The sequence below is a fragment of the Hyperolius riggenbachi genome, chromosome 1, assembly GCF_040937935.1.
Source record: "Hyperolius riggenbachi isolate aHypRig1 chromosome 1, aHypRig1.pri, whole genome shotgun sequence".
NCBI classification, from domain to species: Eukaryota; Metazoa; Chordata; class Amphibia; order Anura; family Hyperoliidae; genus Hyperolius; species Hyperolius riggenbachi.
In genome coordinates, this window is record NC_090646.1 from 143,962,320 (window position 1) to 143,980,092 (window position 17,773).

Consider the following 17,773-nt stretch of genomic DNA (forward strand, 5'->3'; position numbering starts at 1 on the left):
CATTCACACTTGCAAAACACTAACGATTTTGCTAGCGTTTTACTCTGGCGATTTTTGGCGATTAATGCCAAAAATTGCCATTCATACTTGTGGCGATTTTCCGTTATCGCAATTAGGGTTTCTGTAGCACTAAACGCGATCACCGGAAAATCGCCTGAAAATGGTGCAGGATACCATCGCATGCGATTAACGCAAATCGCCCAAGTGAGAACGAGCCCATAGGTTTCTATTGCACTAGTGCTTTCAAAAGCGCTAGCACTTGAACGTTTTGCCGAAATCGCCGGCAAAACGGTCAGGTGTGAACGGGGCTTAAAGCTTATTTTCACCAGGTTTGCCTGATAACTCCTTTAATGGTAGGAAGGGAACACCCCAGCCCCACTGGTTCACAAGATAGGTTCGATATACCCTATCTCAGCAAGCAGTGGAACTGGGGGGCTGCAATTTTTAGATCTTTTTTAAAGATATAAGATTTGAAGTCCAAATCAAGTGCTTTTACTGGCTACGCATGAGATGTGTTTAGTTATTTTTTACAAAACAAAATTACTGCAATATATTACTTTTTCTTACATCGACCTGCAGTTCTAATTTGTTTTTGAACCCCTGACAATGCCTGTTCGGATTTTGAAGGCTTGTTTACTAGGTTAGCAGGGGAACTGATTAAACTACCTTTCCTGTTGGCTGGGGAGTAGTATTTAAACACAAGTAATTAAAAATGTAAGTACTTAAAACAAAGTGACAACTGCAACAAAGAAAATGCAAATGACTTCTGCTGAGAGTCTGTAGAAAAAGTTCAGGATGGGTATTCAGATTCCAGCTGCAATTAAGCTGTTTTTAACATAACAGGTATGCTGCCAATAGCTGCCTGTTTTTCTACATGTTGAAAGATGATTTTTTTTTCAACTGATGCTACTTTTTTACTAGCTTGGAAATGCCTTATTATTATTATTATTATTATTATTATTATTATTATTATTATCATCATCATTCTTTAATACAGGAGTGCTTGGAAGTTTGTGAACCCTGTAAAATGTTCTATATTTTAGTATGAATGTGGCCTAAAACATCACCTGAATTTTAAACAACTCCTAAAAGTAGATGACAAAAACCTAGGTAAACAAAGGAAGTAAAAATACATCAGGAAATATAATACATATATATATATATATATAAATGTAACAACTATATATAAATGTAATTCATTTAACTCGTTTTTTTAAGCTAATCAGAATCACACGCTGTTTTAGGACACAGTCATATAAAAATATAAAAGATTTTAAAGGGTCCACAAGCTTTTGAGCACTACGTATGTGTCAAGCTTAGAACCATATTATCAACATCCAGAGTACTGTCCAACATTCAGGCTGTATTTACAGTGGGACGATGTGTTGCAATGCGACGTTAGAGTCGAAACACAGCATTAAAAAGCAAGGCAAAAAAAAGGTGGTAGCGCACTTTAAGGCTGCATTACCGTCGCATACAGTAGGTACAGGAAAGCATACAGGCAATGAAAAGTTTGCTTTCCTGTACCTGGTAACGTGCTTTTAGAGGTAACACGCTGTAAGCAGTGCGTTACCATAACGCTACGTGTTACAATGCAACGCTAACGTCGCACTGTGAACAACCTATAGGATTAGTATTGCAGTGCGGTAAGATGCGTTATAATAGTTTATAACGCAGCTCTGCAACGTCCCACTGTGAATGCAGACTAAAGGACAAGGGATATGGAGGCTGCCGTATTGATCTACTTTTAATCAATACCAGTTGCCTGGGAAGGATTATCATTGGTTACTTGAGTGGTGGACCAATGAGAATCCTACCTGGTGGAGGTAGGATTCTCATTTGTCTTTTACAATCTAATGGGGAGACCCATATGCTTCTTCTTGGACTCCCATCTGTGTACCGGAACTTCTCCCCTGGAGAGGACCCAAGGAGCCGACCCACAGGTTTCTTTGTACATTGGCCACATCACCTGGCCACTTCTTGCATGGACCAACCACATCTTGCATTGACCAGCCGCATCTTGCATTGAAGAAGTGGCCATCTTTAGTATCTGGCCTTAACATATAGATTTAATTTGAGTCTGTATCCAACTGCTTATAGAGTGAGTCTGTTTTGTGAGACAAAATTGTTACTGCTTCTTCCTCCCTCACTAGACCCATTGGTCAGCTGTCACCATCTCTAGTCATGTGATATTGGTGGGCATTGGTATATTAACAGGTGGTAAATGGAAGCAGCTTACTGAGGGAGGTAGGCCCGAGTCTTATGGCCCATACTCACGGGATACAATTGTCCCCGCAACCAGGGCTGTGGAGTCGGAGTCGTGGAGTCGGGCAATTTTGGGTGCCTGGAGTCGGAGTCGGGAAAAAATGCACCGACTCCGACTCCTAATGAATTTGTAACTGTAATTAAAATAGAAAATATGATAAAATGTTCTATTTCTCAGATAATAGTCATTAACAATAATGTATATATACAGTAATAGCTGTGCTTAGTCCACAAACATGAAATAAACCAATCAAAATTAGTTACTTGAGCTGCTTCAATAAAGCAGTCCCCGTATTTTTAAGGTCAGATATACATATCTGATTGTGACTGTATATATGATGTGTACACAGGAATCTCTTATATATACTAAATAACATCTATGCTGTAAGAATAAAGCCTGATGTGTAGCTGTGTCACTAATAGAGATGGTCAATGAGATGGAAATAATTCTGCACTGATGCTGATTTATGCAAATGTATGCACTCCCTTTGCTGATGAAATCAAATAATTTGATACGTTGTTAAAATTTGGTTTGGTGACTACAAATTAAAGGGTACCTGAGACGGATGAAAAGTAAAGTTTTATACATACCTGGGGCTTCCTCCAGCCCCCTTCAGGCTAATCAGTCCCTCGCTGTCCTCCACCACCCGGATCTTCTGCTATGAGTCCTGGTAATTCAGCCAGTCAGCGCTGTCCGGCCGCATGCCGCTCCCACAGCCAGGAACATTCTGCACCTGCGCAATAGTGCTGCACAGGTGTAGTATGCTCCTGGCGGCGGAGTGTGTGCATGCGCACTACGCCCGACTGGCTCAAGTACCTGGACTTATAGCAGAAGATCCAGGTGGTGGAGGAGGACAACGAGGGACTGATTATCCTGAAGGCGGCTGGAAGCCCCAGGTATGTATAAAACTTTAATTTCATCTGTCTCAGGTTTACTTTGTTACACAGTAGTACTATACTCTACATATGCACTCCCCACAGAGCTGCAGGGAATCCACTGAGAATGCTGTGCACATTGAACACAGAGGTGTTGTCTGTCACCCATAAACCTTGTTCAGATTGTGCATGAAGAATGTGTAATAGAGGAAGAATCTCCTCATTCCCCTGCAGAGTACCTGCACATCATTCTTACATGTACCCACACTTACATTGCCTAGGGCCTGATAGATGTTCTTTGTTCCGGTTTGTACCTTTTACAAGTACTCTTACCAAGGACTAGTTTTAGTCTAAAGGGAATAAATATAGTAGTCTACATATCCTTCTCACTTTAGTTGTCTTGTAAAATTCCTAAGCGTTGGCAGTTAAGAGACGAATTTCATGTTACATACTTTTAATCAACAAAATTATAATATGCAAATTAGAGGAGTCGGAGTCGGTGGAATCCTAAACTGAGGAGTCGGAGTCGGTGGATTTTTGGACCGACTCCACAGCCCTGCCCGCAACACACGGCGCGTGCGTGTTGCGGCGACAGGTCGCCCGTGAGTATGCGGCGTGGAAATGGGCGCACACCCCGAACCGTCGCTCGTCGCTGATGTCGCCAGGCGATTGACCCGCCGCAACTGTCACTAGTCCGCGTGAGTATGCGGACTAGCGACAGCAACCTTCATAAAGAATACGGCGCTTCCAGCGGGGGGAGGAGGAACGTCGGCGACAGCTTCCGTCGCACCGCTGGTCCCTCTTCCGCGTGTGTACGCGGAGGGACCTGGCGACGAGCTGTCACCGGCCTGTCGCGCACACGTTCACGTGTGCTGGCGACAGGCCAAAAAAGTTGCCCGTGAGTATGGGCCATTACTCCAAAAACAGACGGACTCAGATTTGGTTCAGTGAGGTTGTTTACGATGAGGAGATGGCCACAGGCAACCCGTGATTTGTCAAGTTACATTTTACAGTATTATATTACATGTGTATTTTTTTTATAATAGTAAGGATATGAAATGCAGTTAATTAAATATACGTTGCTGCCACTTTATATGTTTTTTTGTTCTAGAGTAGTTCAGGTTTGTTTTAATAAAACAGTGCAGATCTCCGTTCACTAACATTTCCACTATCCACATTATCATTAGACATTGCCAAGGCCACGGAGTATCTGTCATACAAACATGACATTCAGTTAGATAGGAACGCAGGGAATGCAGTGCAGTTTCAGAAGACCAGTATCACACATCACTTTTGTAAATGCCCTTATTGGGCTCATGAGTACCCCCTACATTTCTCTCCCATATGGCATGAGGAATGTGTGGCTGCTTTGTAGCTGCTGTGGGAGGACGGTTTTCTGTGGGACATGTGAAATTGCGTTGAGTAATACATCTGTCTCCTTCCTGTAATAAAAGGTGCTTTTTGTTTTTTCATCTGTGATGTTAGATAAGACAGGAATGTGCATGAGGCTTGGCCTCCGAAATATTAGTGGCTGATAAAACACAACCTCCCCTCACCTAAATGATACAGTACAAATAATGTGTGTGTGTGTGTGTGTGTGTGTATATATATATATATATATATATCTGTCCTGCATTGTTCTTAAAGCCAAGGGCTCGGCTTGAACTGCTCTTCTAGGGGAAAAGATGTAAGGTTACCATAGAGATCGTAGCTGGCATTTTAATTTGCTCAGTGACGTAAGTACTATAATATATTCCATGCATGTCCCTTCCATTTAATTGTGTACACGTAGATGTCTACAAGGCAGTTCAGCACGGAATTCCTTTGTGTGATAAACCCAAACTAGCTTGTGGTGTAGTGTTTAATCATTAACAAATATTCCGTTAGCTGCCCGAAAGAATGTTTATAAAGTGTCCGGGGCCTTTGAGAGGAAGGATTTTCAGATTAGCACCTTTTTGTTAGGGTAGTTGTGTGTTGTGTGGGGTCTACAAGTAGAAAAAGTTAAAGGGTTCTTTTCTGCTGCAGTCATCCCCTGAAAGTTTACTTTGTATGAGCAAGATACCACAAGTTTGCTTATTGCAGATGACTCTATGACCCAGTGTTTGTACACAATGGAGGAGAAACTCCGCTGGGATGCCAACTCTTTCCTCTGATTCTCATATCTGCGGCATAAAAAAATCACAATCTGTTGTACAGTTCTTGTTTTCAATTTCATTGTTTTAACTGTACCTGTTACTGCTGCATTAATACATTTTTTATTCTTTAACTGCTGCATTACTTATGTGATAACTGGCTGATTGGCCACACCATCTCATACAAGCAAGTATGTGTCCATGAAAGGGATAAATTGCTTTAGGGCTCTTTCACACCAGAGGACTTTTTCAGCGTTTTAACGCCACAGCCGAAGTTGGCGTTTTCTAAGGTAAAATGAAAGTCCATAGACTTTCATTTTACCTTTCACATCTAACTCGGCGTTTTGGAGCGTTGCGTTTCAACGCTCCCAGGAGCTTTTTCAGGGCTGTTTACAGCCGAAGTTGGCTGTTGGCGGTTCAATGATAGTCAATGGAAAACGCCAACTTCAGCGTTTTCAAAGCATTTTACAGCTGATTTGTTCACTTATTTTTATAGAAAAAAAAGGACGTTTTCATATGAGCTGTAAAACGCTTTCAAAACGCTTTGAAAACGCTTTGAAAACGCTATGTATTGGCGTTAAGCAAAAGGCTGACTTTTAGCCTTTTCTACCGCAGCCTCTAGTGTGAAAGAGCCCTGATATCTTATGTTTGCAATAGTGTTGACATGTTCAAATTGGGAACACTGCTCTGAATGCTCTGGATCAGAACCTGACCTTATATGCGGACAGAGGTGGGGGGAGGGGTGTGGCTAACTCGTGCTCATCACCACCTCTGGCCACTGCTTTCCACGTCGTATTCCAGTTCTTCAATACTTCCTCCTTCTGACAGTTAACCTCCCCCCATCCTCCCTGCGCCTATTTATGATGACGTGGCAATCTGAACAGCTTACTTACACATGGCTACTTCTTTCTCTTCCAGTTTTAACAATCTTATCACTGTATCTGTGTTTTTGTGTGACGATCCATCCAGATATATAATTCAGACATAACACCCTGGGTAGGGCAGTAGAATTAGTAAACACTAATCATTGTTAAAAAATATGAAGCCACCAAACAAAGTCTATTATTTCTAGTCCAATAGCAGGTATAAAGCTGCATACTACACAAGGAAGTAGGCTGCACTTCAGCCCACATATTAATTGATGCATTGACTTAGTGCTTACATCTTCCATAGTGATTTAGAGAGAACAGTTGTGTCACTAGCTGACCCTTAGAGGAGCTCACAATGTAATCCTTATCACAGTGGTTGGTAGATTCTAGATGGAATCATAGTTTATCCAGATGTTTTTGGGATGTGGGTGGAACTTGGAGTGCCCAGAGGAAACCCAAGGTGAGACATCTTACACAGTCTATAGATAAAAATACAATAAAGAAAAAATATATATATAAATAAATAATACTCTTGACTACATGGGAAATACTGGAGTGAGCTTCCCTGTAATGTGGCATGCATGCACAGGAGTGTTTTTCCTGTAAACCTCCTGTAAAAGGTGTGATATGACTTCATTGTGATCTGCTCAGCTTCTGAAGCCTGTAAGGGCATGTCTCAGCAGACTTACACATAAGGAGGATGTATGATGCTCTTTTTCTGCACAAGGAGAAACTTCCCTGCATCGTTGGGTTCAGTGAACCCTTCTTAAGGGGCCCATACACTTAACGATTTTCCCGCCGATATACAGCAGATTCGATCGCTGTGATCGAATCTGCTGTGAAATCGTTGCGCAAACACTGACCGAACTATCAATTTCTGTCCGAAATCAATCGCTCCCGTCGATCGGTCCGTGCGGAAGATTTTGCTCGATCGGCGGCGGGTCGGGAGTGTGTCGTTATCGGCGCTCGAATGTCCGATGACTGACGCTAGCGGCAAAACATTACCCAATCCGGCCGGCGCGTATCCCCGCTGTCACCGCTGCTCCTTCTCCACTGGGCTCGGGCAGGCTTCACTTCTTCCTGTCCGGACAGGAAGTTTAAACATTAGAGCGCGCTCTACTGTTTAAATTTCCCCGGACAGGAAGTTCAGTGAAGCTGGAGCCCAGAGCAGAGAAGAAGACAGCGGAGACCGGGGGACTCGCATCGGCCGGATCAGGTCATGTATAGCTGGCAGGGGGCGGCGGCAGCGGCAGCTTCACAGATGGTGAATCGATTTCATGCTGAAATCGATTCACAATTTGTTTGCAGTAAAGGCAGCCATACAATCCCTCTCTGATCAGATTCGATCAGAGAGGGATCTATCTGTTGGTCGATCTGATGGCAAATCGACCAGTGTATGGCCACCTTATAAGTGTTGCCCATGTCTTCTGCAGATGAGTAAAGTCTGAATCTGAAGGGGAGTGTCCATTGTATCAGTGTTCATGGCCATGGGCAGCATTACTAATAACACATGCTTACACTATTGGCATTTCAGGTGCCCTCTAGTGGATTTTCCATAGAATAAAATGGACTGACAGTTAAAATGAAACTCTTTTCACTGGCAATTGCTACAAAATATATCAATGTTTTTCATGACGTATTGTAATTTAATATTGAATTAAAGAAGTAACTTTCCATTTCAGTTTGTAGCCATTGATAGCTGACTGAAATTGTATTTACACATCTCCACAAACCTGGAATTTGTCCTCCTTTGTGGAGTACAAACTGCCTAGAATGACAATATTGAGGAAAATTTAAGAACATGTGAAAATACATTATTGCCAAAAGCAGTCAAGTCAACAAGCATAAGGGAAAAAAAGAAAATTCTAATTTTTCATTTTATTATTGTGAAAATGTAAATCTGATAATGACTTTGGTGAAAATTTCAACTTCTCCCTGTCAGTGTGCACACACATGATTACTGTTGTCGCCCGCAGGGATGGGTGCTCAAACCTCCAAGACAGTTTAGGGACAAACTGCTGTACTGGCTAGCAACATGTTTTGTTTCTACGGAGAGGGGGAGGGGCAACAGTGCTGCACTTCATGAGTGGAAGGGGTGAGGACGAGAACAGTGCTCTCGGCCAAGACAAACTGGCACATCCTCTGGCATTGGGGCCACCGTACCCACGCTAGATTCTCAGCAAAGATGGCCCAGTCCTAGCTTGTGCATTTAGACATACTAAGATACACAAAGATAATTTACTCACCTGCCTGGGCTTTGGCTTTAATTGTGAGATTATTCATTTGGCTGAGCAGAAGTCTATTAATCTTATGCTGCAAAGAGAGGGGGTTATTTCTTTATGAGTTTTTGGTTTTTTACTTCCTAAACCCAACCAGATTGGTGTTTTTTTTGTTTGTTTGTTTTTTTGTTTTACATTCTCTTTTTCTCGCATTTTATTGAATATTTGATGTAAATACGAAGTCACAATTTCTCTCTTTACAACATCAGGCAGAATGTGGCTAAGCTCAAAGTCACATACTCCATCCGGGGTCACAGTCAGGTGAGACCCTAATGTGATCACACTGGCCCATGCAATTAACAATTTGGGCAAAGTCCAGCAATATTTCCCTTTGGATATGTGCAATAAAGATTTAATAGTTGTCTGAAAGTAGCTCTCATTCAGGAACAGTGTTCTAGTGAGTTACATGAACTTTACGTGATTAATCACCTCCATGTACAACAGTAGACTTGGCAAATGGTCATGTGAGAGGTTTCTGGATGATATTTTGGCAAGAAGTACTCATTAGAAGTAAATTACAAAAAAAGTGTGTTGTATCGTAAGGGATATCCCATACGTGGGATGAAATGCTGCTTAGAAGCGTAGACTACTATCAATCATATCCTGTTCTACAGACTGAAAATCGCCTGTGAGTTTAGCCGTAGGGTTAGGGTTAGTTTAGTTATCCAGCAGTCAAGCGGCACTAGCTCTTTTGCTCACAAGATTTTCACTTCATGGTTTTTATGCAATTAACCCCCTGAGATTTTCTTTTACAATAAAAGTGATTTTTATTTCTTATGGGCATTTCCTGCCTTAAGTCTCTTGAATAGGAGATTAATTGCCTGACCCATTAAATGCTATACATACAATTAATCATGTGAAGTATCTGAGCACAATTAAACAAGGGCACTGCATGACTGGAATACGATTTTTTTTTCTTTTAAAGGGCAAAATTAGATTTTTGCTGTATATTTAAGGTTGATTACAAACTGACATTTGCTCTTAAGTAGGTCAGTCTAGGACTTTTCACCATTACTACCAGGGTCACTACAGCGTCTCTCAAAGCAGTAGGATCAGCCATACTATGCCAGGGAAAACAACACATATATAAGTAGATAAATACTTGATCTACTTACATAACACATGTATTGTACTGTCCACGTTTTGATGGGGGCCATATCTTTTGCCCACAGTTTGAGGCTAAATCCTGATGTCATTTCTTCCCTTCGGCAGGCGGCACCATAGTTTCCTATGGTAAAGTTTTCCTGTGCGATTTGTGTGCGGGGAAACTCTGCAGATTCGGAGCGGAAACCGCTCCAGTGGAAACGGGCCCTTACAGGTAGCAGTTTGTGCAGTTTTTTTCCCTCTCTATTATCTGTCTGCCCCTGTTGGTGGCTCTCTTTCCAGGCTGTTGACAGTTACAGTAAGGTCCATAAATATATGGACAGTGGCAACTTTAAAAAAAAAATTTGGTTCCGCACATTACCACAATTAATGTTAAATGAAACAACTCAGATGCAGTTAAAGTGCAGACGTTCAGCTTTAATACAGTGCGGTGAACAAAACTATTGTATAACATGTTGGACAACTAAAGCATTTAACACATTCCCTTCTCAGGGGCTCTAAAGAAATTAGACAAACTATTATTTTTATAATAGATTAGGAGTAGAGATTTATATTATCACAAAGACTATTACGGTATAATCACAACAACAGTGTTTTTATTATAATTTTTATTGATTCATATAGCAGCATCTTTTACTCAAGTTTGACTAATAAGCTGTATTTGACTGGTAGCTGCGTATGTGATAGAATAACCCTTGTCTCAGCCATTTGACTTAAAGGCGCGTTAAAGAATACTCTTTTGCAGACTTCCGGCACCCTTCTACAACCCCAAGGTGCCTGGCAATTTGGCCAACATCATTTCTCTTAAGGGATCTAGCAAGGAGAGGTTAATGCTAACCCGAGCCATTGTCCTTCACTTCTGGATACAGTATGGGAGGATAAGTGCATTTCAGCCCATGCTTATTCCAATTGATTGTAGCAGAAGAAGAGCTGCCTGGGTCATGTGGAGATGTACCATGCTAAAGGGAAAGGAGAAAGAATATGCTTTCATGATAAAATTATAGTGTGTATTTGTCTTCTAAACCTACACCTTCTAAACTTTTGAAATACAGTAGACAGGTTTCATATTGGGCTGAATGACAGCTTATTTTTTTTCCCTTCAAAAATACCCTCTAGTGAAACCTAGAATAATATGATCAACTGTTGTACAAGAACAACTGTGATGTAAAGAAATATTGGAAAGCTTGACTTGTGAAACTCACACTTTTTCATAGAGTTTATGTTAGATTAAAAAAATAAAAAAAATCATCATGTGGGTAGAAAAGGTGATATTTACCTACCCAGGAAAGCTCCCTCTTGCCCTCCTTCTCTTTTCTGCTTTCAGGTCCATTGTCCCTTGTTCTGATAATGACAGCGGTACAAATTGTCTTTATTCGGCAGTACACAATGATCTCCCCTTCTTCCAGACATCGCTGTCCTCATTGAGTACTGGCTCTGTCATTTAAAGGGAACCAAGTGCCACTTTTTTTCTGCAGTTTGTTCTGGCTTCTAATAGCTATAGAAGCTGCCATGTTCCTCCCTCCCCTTCTGGCTGCCCATTATTCATCCAGGGGAAGGTGTGAAGTTAGCATCTGTGGCTTCTCTAAACTCTGAAGCATAGTGTTAAATCTCTCCACCCCTTGCTATTGAAAGTTTGTGTTTGTTCTCTGCTAATGTGTGCAATAAAATAATTACAACAGTCTTTATCTGCCTGAAATTTCTGTGGTCAGGTAGGCCATGAAAGTAGGAGGAAATAGGATAATAAAGGCCTCTGCTAAACTTTTACATGTAAAAAAGAAGAGGAAAAATCAAAGTCTTTTTGTAATAATGAGCCACATTGTTGACATGTATGTTTAATGTACTATTGAGATGATGTGGGTGCTAAACATGGTGGTTGGTTCACTGTAAGACTGCTGTATAAAGCCAATTGCTAGAAATGGTACCACCAGCTCCACTCTCTAGACTTCGCCACAGAGCAGCACCACCAAGGGGAAAAAACAAACCTAGAAAAGAAGGCGACAAACAGTGGAGACCTGAGATTAATAGTTCAGAAATAAATAATAATTGTGCTGCTTGCGCTTAATCAACACATTTTTCAATAACTGAAAACATAAGAGTGTTCCTTTATCAAATTATCCATGTGATTTAATTTAAATGTGGTTCTCCCCCACAGAAATATACAGAGGTTTAGCTTTTATATGCTTGGCTACTGTATGATTCATGTCACATCCTATGTCATTTTCAGTGTCGAAACGTGTAACGCATTTATAATTGATACTGTTATGTTTTGATCTATGCATAATTTTGTACACTCTTTCAAGTTGCATATGCTGTACTAAAAGATTAATTGTTAAGTTGTAGGGAAAGAAAAAAATGATCTAGCTTTTAAAACAAGAGCATGCTTTGAAAAAAAAAACTTTTATCAAATATCCTGACTGTCAGTGTAGTATTATTATTATTGGTTTTTTTTTTTGGTAAAGATTTGTCTCTGTTTCTCTGCAGTTGCAAAACAATATGAGTCCTCTGCACTGCAGCGTTTTTATAAAGCACTGTAGTTCTTTATACTTCTCAAGAATGTAGAGTCTAACAGATAGAAAGAGAGTGATCATTACTGGACCCAGCAGGAGGGGCTTAGGTACTGCAGGGGTCTTGCACTTGTTTAGGCTGCCAGAGCGCATGTTGATTCATTCAGAAAGTTTCTGTTCCGGTTAAAAAGGCCACTTTATGTGAAAAGGAATCTGATGTGCTCCTCAATACGTTAATATGCATACATTTTAAGATTTTTTTTCCTTTAATTTTTTAAGTTTCAGAGATACTTTTTAAAAAAATTTTTAATCAAGTAAATATGAAGTATTACCTATGAATATTTGAAAAGCACCATGAGTCCAACAGCTGGTGCCCTAAACAATGCAGGCTAAAAACTATTATATACATTTATCAAAATTATTATACCAATTTACAGCTGACTGTGAGATGAAATTTGCTGTTAGGGCAGTTTAATGAGTGATTCAGCTAAGTATGAGTTTTCATTAAATTAAAGACTTACTTTGCCAGTTTTGTGAGATATTGACCCTTATTCAATTCAGTTGTTCTCCTAAGTTTTCTCCTAGATGAAAGTTACACACCTTATCAATAAAATGCCTGTTTTTTTAAACAGAAGATGATAATTTATCTCCGAGGAGAAAACTTAGGAGGAAAAGTGAATAGAATAAGGGCTATTGATGTTTCTTTTTAGAGATCCATTATATCCCTTTGTATCTCCACTCCATCACCAACCAATGCATCAATTCATGCATGAACTATCATAAATGGGCTATAGGGTGCCTTAAAACGTATCCTAGCGATTCCCAGATTTTTCCCAAAAAAGCATACATGTAGACTTTTTTTTTCTGTAGAAAATTTGGATGCAAAAATTCACATAACAACGCATCTCAAATGCGATTGACTTGCAATAGATGTGTGTTGAATGTGATTTTTCAGAAAGCCCACAAATTCTGTTATGTGTGAAGGGAGCCTCATATTAAACAGTGACAACATCCACCGATGACAGATTCTTCTCAGTCATATGTATCATCTCTGCTAATGATGGCTCCTAGAGACATAATTGGTATGTGATTCTAGAGCAGGTAACTAGGATGTCAAATATTTTTAATTCTTTAAAAAGTTAAACAAGACTATGAACAAGTATACTGGTATCCAAGACACAAGACAGTGTCCACCATTTCTCCCAGTTTTGTGTCGTGAGGAAAACCAACAGCAAGCTACTGTACTGTCTATTTGTGTTTTTAGAACCATGTATCCTTTATAACTTTTTCAGTTTTCATTTTTTTGTAGATAAGATAAAAACTCAGGAGAAACGTTAATTGAACAAGAGTCGCAGTGTTGTCCACATCTGATTTGTGTACTGTTAAAAATGTAATAAATGCCAGACCAGACATAAAAAGATTTGTCATGTATCATAAAATGCTCAGCTGTTACCCTTACTCTGACTTTTTTGCAAGGACATCCTTTTAGATTGGTAGTCATGTGATAACATACACACTTCTCCTAACTCTCCATTGGCTTGGGAACAGGAAGAGATACAGCAAATGAGAAACACTTTCTCCCAATCAAATAGCTGATAGCGGATAAATGCATCTGCAAGCAGTGGCTTTTATTATTTAGATTTTTTTCTCTCCCTTTGCTTTATCAGAGTAAATTTGCATGTTCTAGTCAGAAGAACACATTTCTCAACCACGTCAGCCTGTGGGTTGTTTTCATGTTTTTTATGGATGAGAGGAATTTGTACATTTCAGCGCTCCTCCCTTTCATTTCCAATAACGTTATCACTACTTATCACAGCTTGTTTTTCCACCACCAATTAGGCTTTCTTTGGGTGGTACATTATGCTAAGAATTATTTTATTCTAAATCCATTTTAACGGGAATAATAAGAAAAAATTTGAAAAATATTATTTCCCAGGTTTCAGCCATTATAGTTTTAAAATAAAATGTTCTTCTGTGTATAAAAGCCACACATTTTATTTGCCCATTTGTCCCGGTTATTGCAACATCCCTAGTACAATGTATGGTGACAATATTTTATTTGGAACATTCAGCTTTACATCCATCACTGATCACATTCCCATAATTTAAAAATATACCCTCTTGACATACATGTTAAAAATGTTTTTGTCCCTATTGTATATAGGTGTAATTTACTATTTGGCCACAAGATCTCCTCATGCTTTACTTCCTATAAGCGTACAATAAGTACGCTACATAGGAAATAATGCATTACAGTGTAACTAGGGAAGTGACACCGGCATCCATTCATGCCTGCGATCACCGCGGCCTAAAGAGGAAATGAATGAATGTGAACTTTGTTCCGACTCATTAATCTCTAACGATCAACAGCGGGAGCGGCTGAAACGAGTGGGAAGGAGGCAGCGTGGTGGTACTATGTAAGAATGATCACTGTTTGTGAACAAAAACTGATCATTCTCAGAGGACAAGAACAGATTGGCTCAGGGGACTTTTGTCCCGTGCCGCAAATTCTCCCTGTTGCCGGGAACATTGCAATCGCGGGCTTCTGCCTGCACGATTATGCGCACAGCCCCCCAAACTGCAGGGACGTAACTATCGTGTCTTTGCAGCTGTAGCACCTACCGCTGTGGGTGTGCGGCTCGTGTCCCAGCGGCAAAAATTATTTTTTAAAGTACACCTGATATGACAGAATATGGAGCCATCTTGCTGCACATATTTAAAAGTATCATATTTTGATTTGGGCACAAGATATTGCAGGTACTAGAATTTTACCAATATTTTACTATTCTCTGTAATCAATAGTAGCATATCAATAATGTTACTTATGTTGGCTTTATTTAATCTGTCCTCACACTAACCTGCCCCCATCTATTCCCTAACACTAGCCTAACCCCATCTACTTATATCACTAACCTTCCCCCATCTATGCTTAACACAAATATACCCTCTACATTCTACTGCTTACCTATGCATAACACTCACACTGCCCTTATGCACCACCACTATTTCAGCTGTCTTACCGCTATGGAGTTCATCTACACAGTAGCTGAATTTCTCCACCCGCTATCATTTGCTCTGTTCCCACCGCTCCATTATTGCTATTTCCTCTATCTCCACCACTCCACAGTAGCTATTTCTGCTATCCCCTCCACTATGTAGTTAGGCTATACAGTAACCTAACAACTCCACCACCACTATTGCCACTGGTAAAATAAAAATTCGACGTTAGCGCCTATGGCAGCGCCCAATTTAAAGGCCGCAAATCACATCCAAATTACATGTTTTTTTAACTACCTTTTATAGAATTCTTCTCTAATGTTAGTACTTTTATCTACTGTTGCCATGTGTGGGTTTACTTCCTCAACTCAAAAACACACTGGTAAATGAATTTACGTACCTTCCCCCAAATTGGCTCTGGACTTAGACAAGGACTTTGAGGGAGATTAAGTAATGTGATTAGTTCTGTGTAATGCACTGTGAAGAATGTGTCAACTCTAAAAAAATGTTTAAAATAAAATATGTCTTTGGGTGGCCTGAGGGTTAAAAGGCTCTGTAAATTCTTCTTTTGTTTTATTTGCCTGTAATTTTTCTATTCATGATGCAATTACATGCCTGATGTTTGCCCCGCAGTAGAGCCATTATAGAGCATTTTAGAGCTAGGAAAAGTTTGCATTTAATAGGACATTGTTTGACTTACCATCTGGTGACAGGTAGTTAGAATGGATGATGAATTGACCTGCCCCGGTTTTACTTGGTCAGCATTGTTGAATTTATCTCAGGGTGTTTGTACATCACACTTCATGCGAGTTGCTGCATGTCTCCGGTATTGTTAAGATGACTTTACTTTCCACCCTCAAGCGCTCCAAAGCATTACAGCTATGTACAGGTATCCAGTCATCCGGTTTCAAAGAAGAGAAAAAACATGACTTGCAAATACTCAACACAGGAAAATAAACCTCAGAGACTTTACATTTGAGTTCTGTTTGCTTTAATAAGACATCCTTTTACAGCAACGTGTTGCAACCTTTCCATAGCTTGTAATAAGCCAGTTTCATATCACCAGTTCTTGTTCATTAGTTGTATCGTGGTTTATTCTGAATTTCTTATTGAAAGCTTTACTCCAGGAAAAACAAAAGTTTGCCGTCTTAAAACAGAAGGTATTTGCCATTATTCAAATTGGAGTGAGCATATGATGTCTCCCACAATGCATCACTGCTGAATATGCAAATCATTCTTTGTTGTCCCTGTAAGCTAAACACACTTCCAGAACCGCTGGAATGCAATGATGTGTCAGCTTGTTAATTGTACAGAGCCATAATAATCCAACATGCATACAGACTGTTTTGGATTGGTTGATCCTCATCAGTGCATGGTTTTGCATAACATTTGAATAAGAATGCTTTTTGGTCCTTTGTAGTCCCTTACACACTCCTAAGAGTTCTGGTTCACCATGAGCTTTTTTTTTTTTTTTTTTTTTTTTTTTGATTGCTATTTGTTTCTTCACTTGGGAATGTTCTCTTTACCTGCTGTCTGTAGGACAGGATGGGTTTAGTGAGGAGGGCTTTAGTGAGAACCTTTGTGGTCGTGGAGACTGGAAACACGGGACAGCAATAAAGCCTTGAGAGGCATGAAAACTCTGTCCTACTCTATAAAATAAATGTGTCATTTATACATATAAATAATAAACCTCATTATTAACCAAATACATGAATTCCAGGTCAGGCCCTCCTGTCATAAAGCCTGTGTGGAGATCTGGGCCATTGCTCCCTACCTATCAGTGATGTAGCACCATATCTGCTGCACATCGTCACTAAGGCTAGGTTACCACCTCTGCCAGCTTCTGACACCGAAAAAGTCACCATCACACGTGCTGATGCCAAATCGCATCCAAATCCCCCTGCCATGTCCAGGGCTGTGGAGTCGGTGCAAAAATGATCCGACTCCAACTCTTGACTCCTCAGTTTATGAAACCACCTACTCCAACTCCAGATACCCAAAATTTCCCAGACTCAGGCTCTGTAGTCTAATAGTTACCACTTACCAGGGCTGTGGAGTTGGTAAAAAAAATCATCAAATTCCACGATTTATGAATCTACCTACTCTGACTCCAGGTACACAAAATTTCTCTGACTCCTCGACTCCGACTCCATATCCCTGGTCATGCCAATGCGTGGTTATTGGGATTTGGATGTGATGTTCCCAAAAATTCTGAAGGCACAATTTTTTTTCCTGCACTGGATCAGAAGTAGCCTATTGGTTTCAGTAGGCTGCAGTTCTGTTTAGGAAACACCGTAGTGTAAAAAAAAACCTAAGTTACCTCTGTGATGCAATACAGAAAGTTCAGTTACCACTTATTAATAATAATAATAATAATAATGTAATTGTTATTATTTATAATTTATAAAAAATACATCATTTTCTGTAGTACAGCGGTATAGCACACCTTGTATTGAATATTCAATAATGTAATGGCATGCAGTCATACACCAATAGGCACCTAACTGATGGCGCTTCACACAGAATATGACACAGGAAGGCTCAGACTTTCACATGTATTACAGCTTTAGCAGTCACCCTAAACTTCTCATACTGATGCAGCAGGATGACAGAAATAAGCTGCAGTTATTAAAATAGGCCTAAATGGGGATGACGGTGGAAACTGTCTGCCTTTTTCTCCAAAAGATTCTATCAGCTGGAAATAATGTGCTGAATCGAGGCGCTGCTTGTGTCGAGATTCTCTAATT

General features: G+C 40.1%; 1 protein-coding gene and 1 long non-coding RNA gene across 6 annotated transcripts in view; one reads left to right on the plus strand and one right to left on the minus strand.

The window, feature by feature from the left end:
* Positions 1-17,773, plus strand: part of FAT1 (FAT atypical cadherin 1) — a 376,731-nt gene that overhangs the window by 158,147 nt on the left and 200,811 nt on the right. The window lies entirely within an intron of this gene.
* Positions 11,342-15,901, minus strand: LOC137567307 (uncharacterized). Its single transcript, XR_011030976.1, has 2 exons — positions 15,727-15,901; positions 11,342-11,507 (listed from the first exon to the last, which is right to left on the minus strand). It is a non-coding gene; the product is annotated as an uncharacterized lncRNA (long non-coding RNA).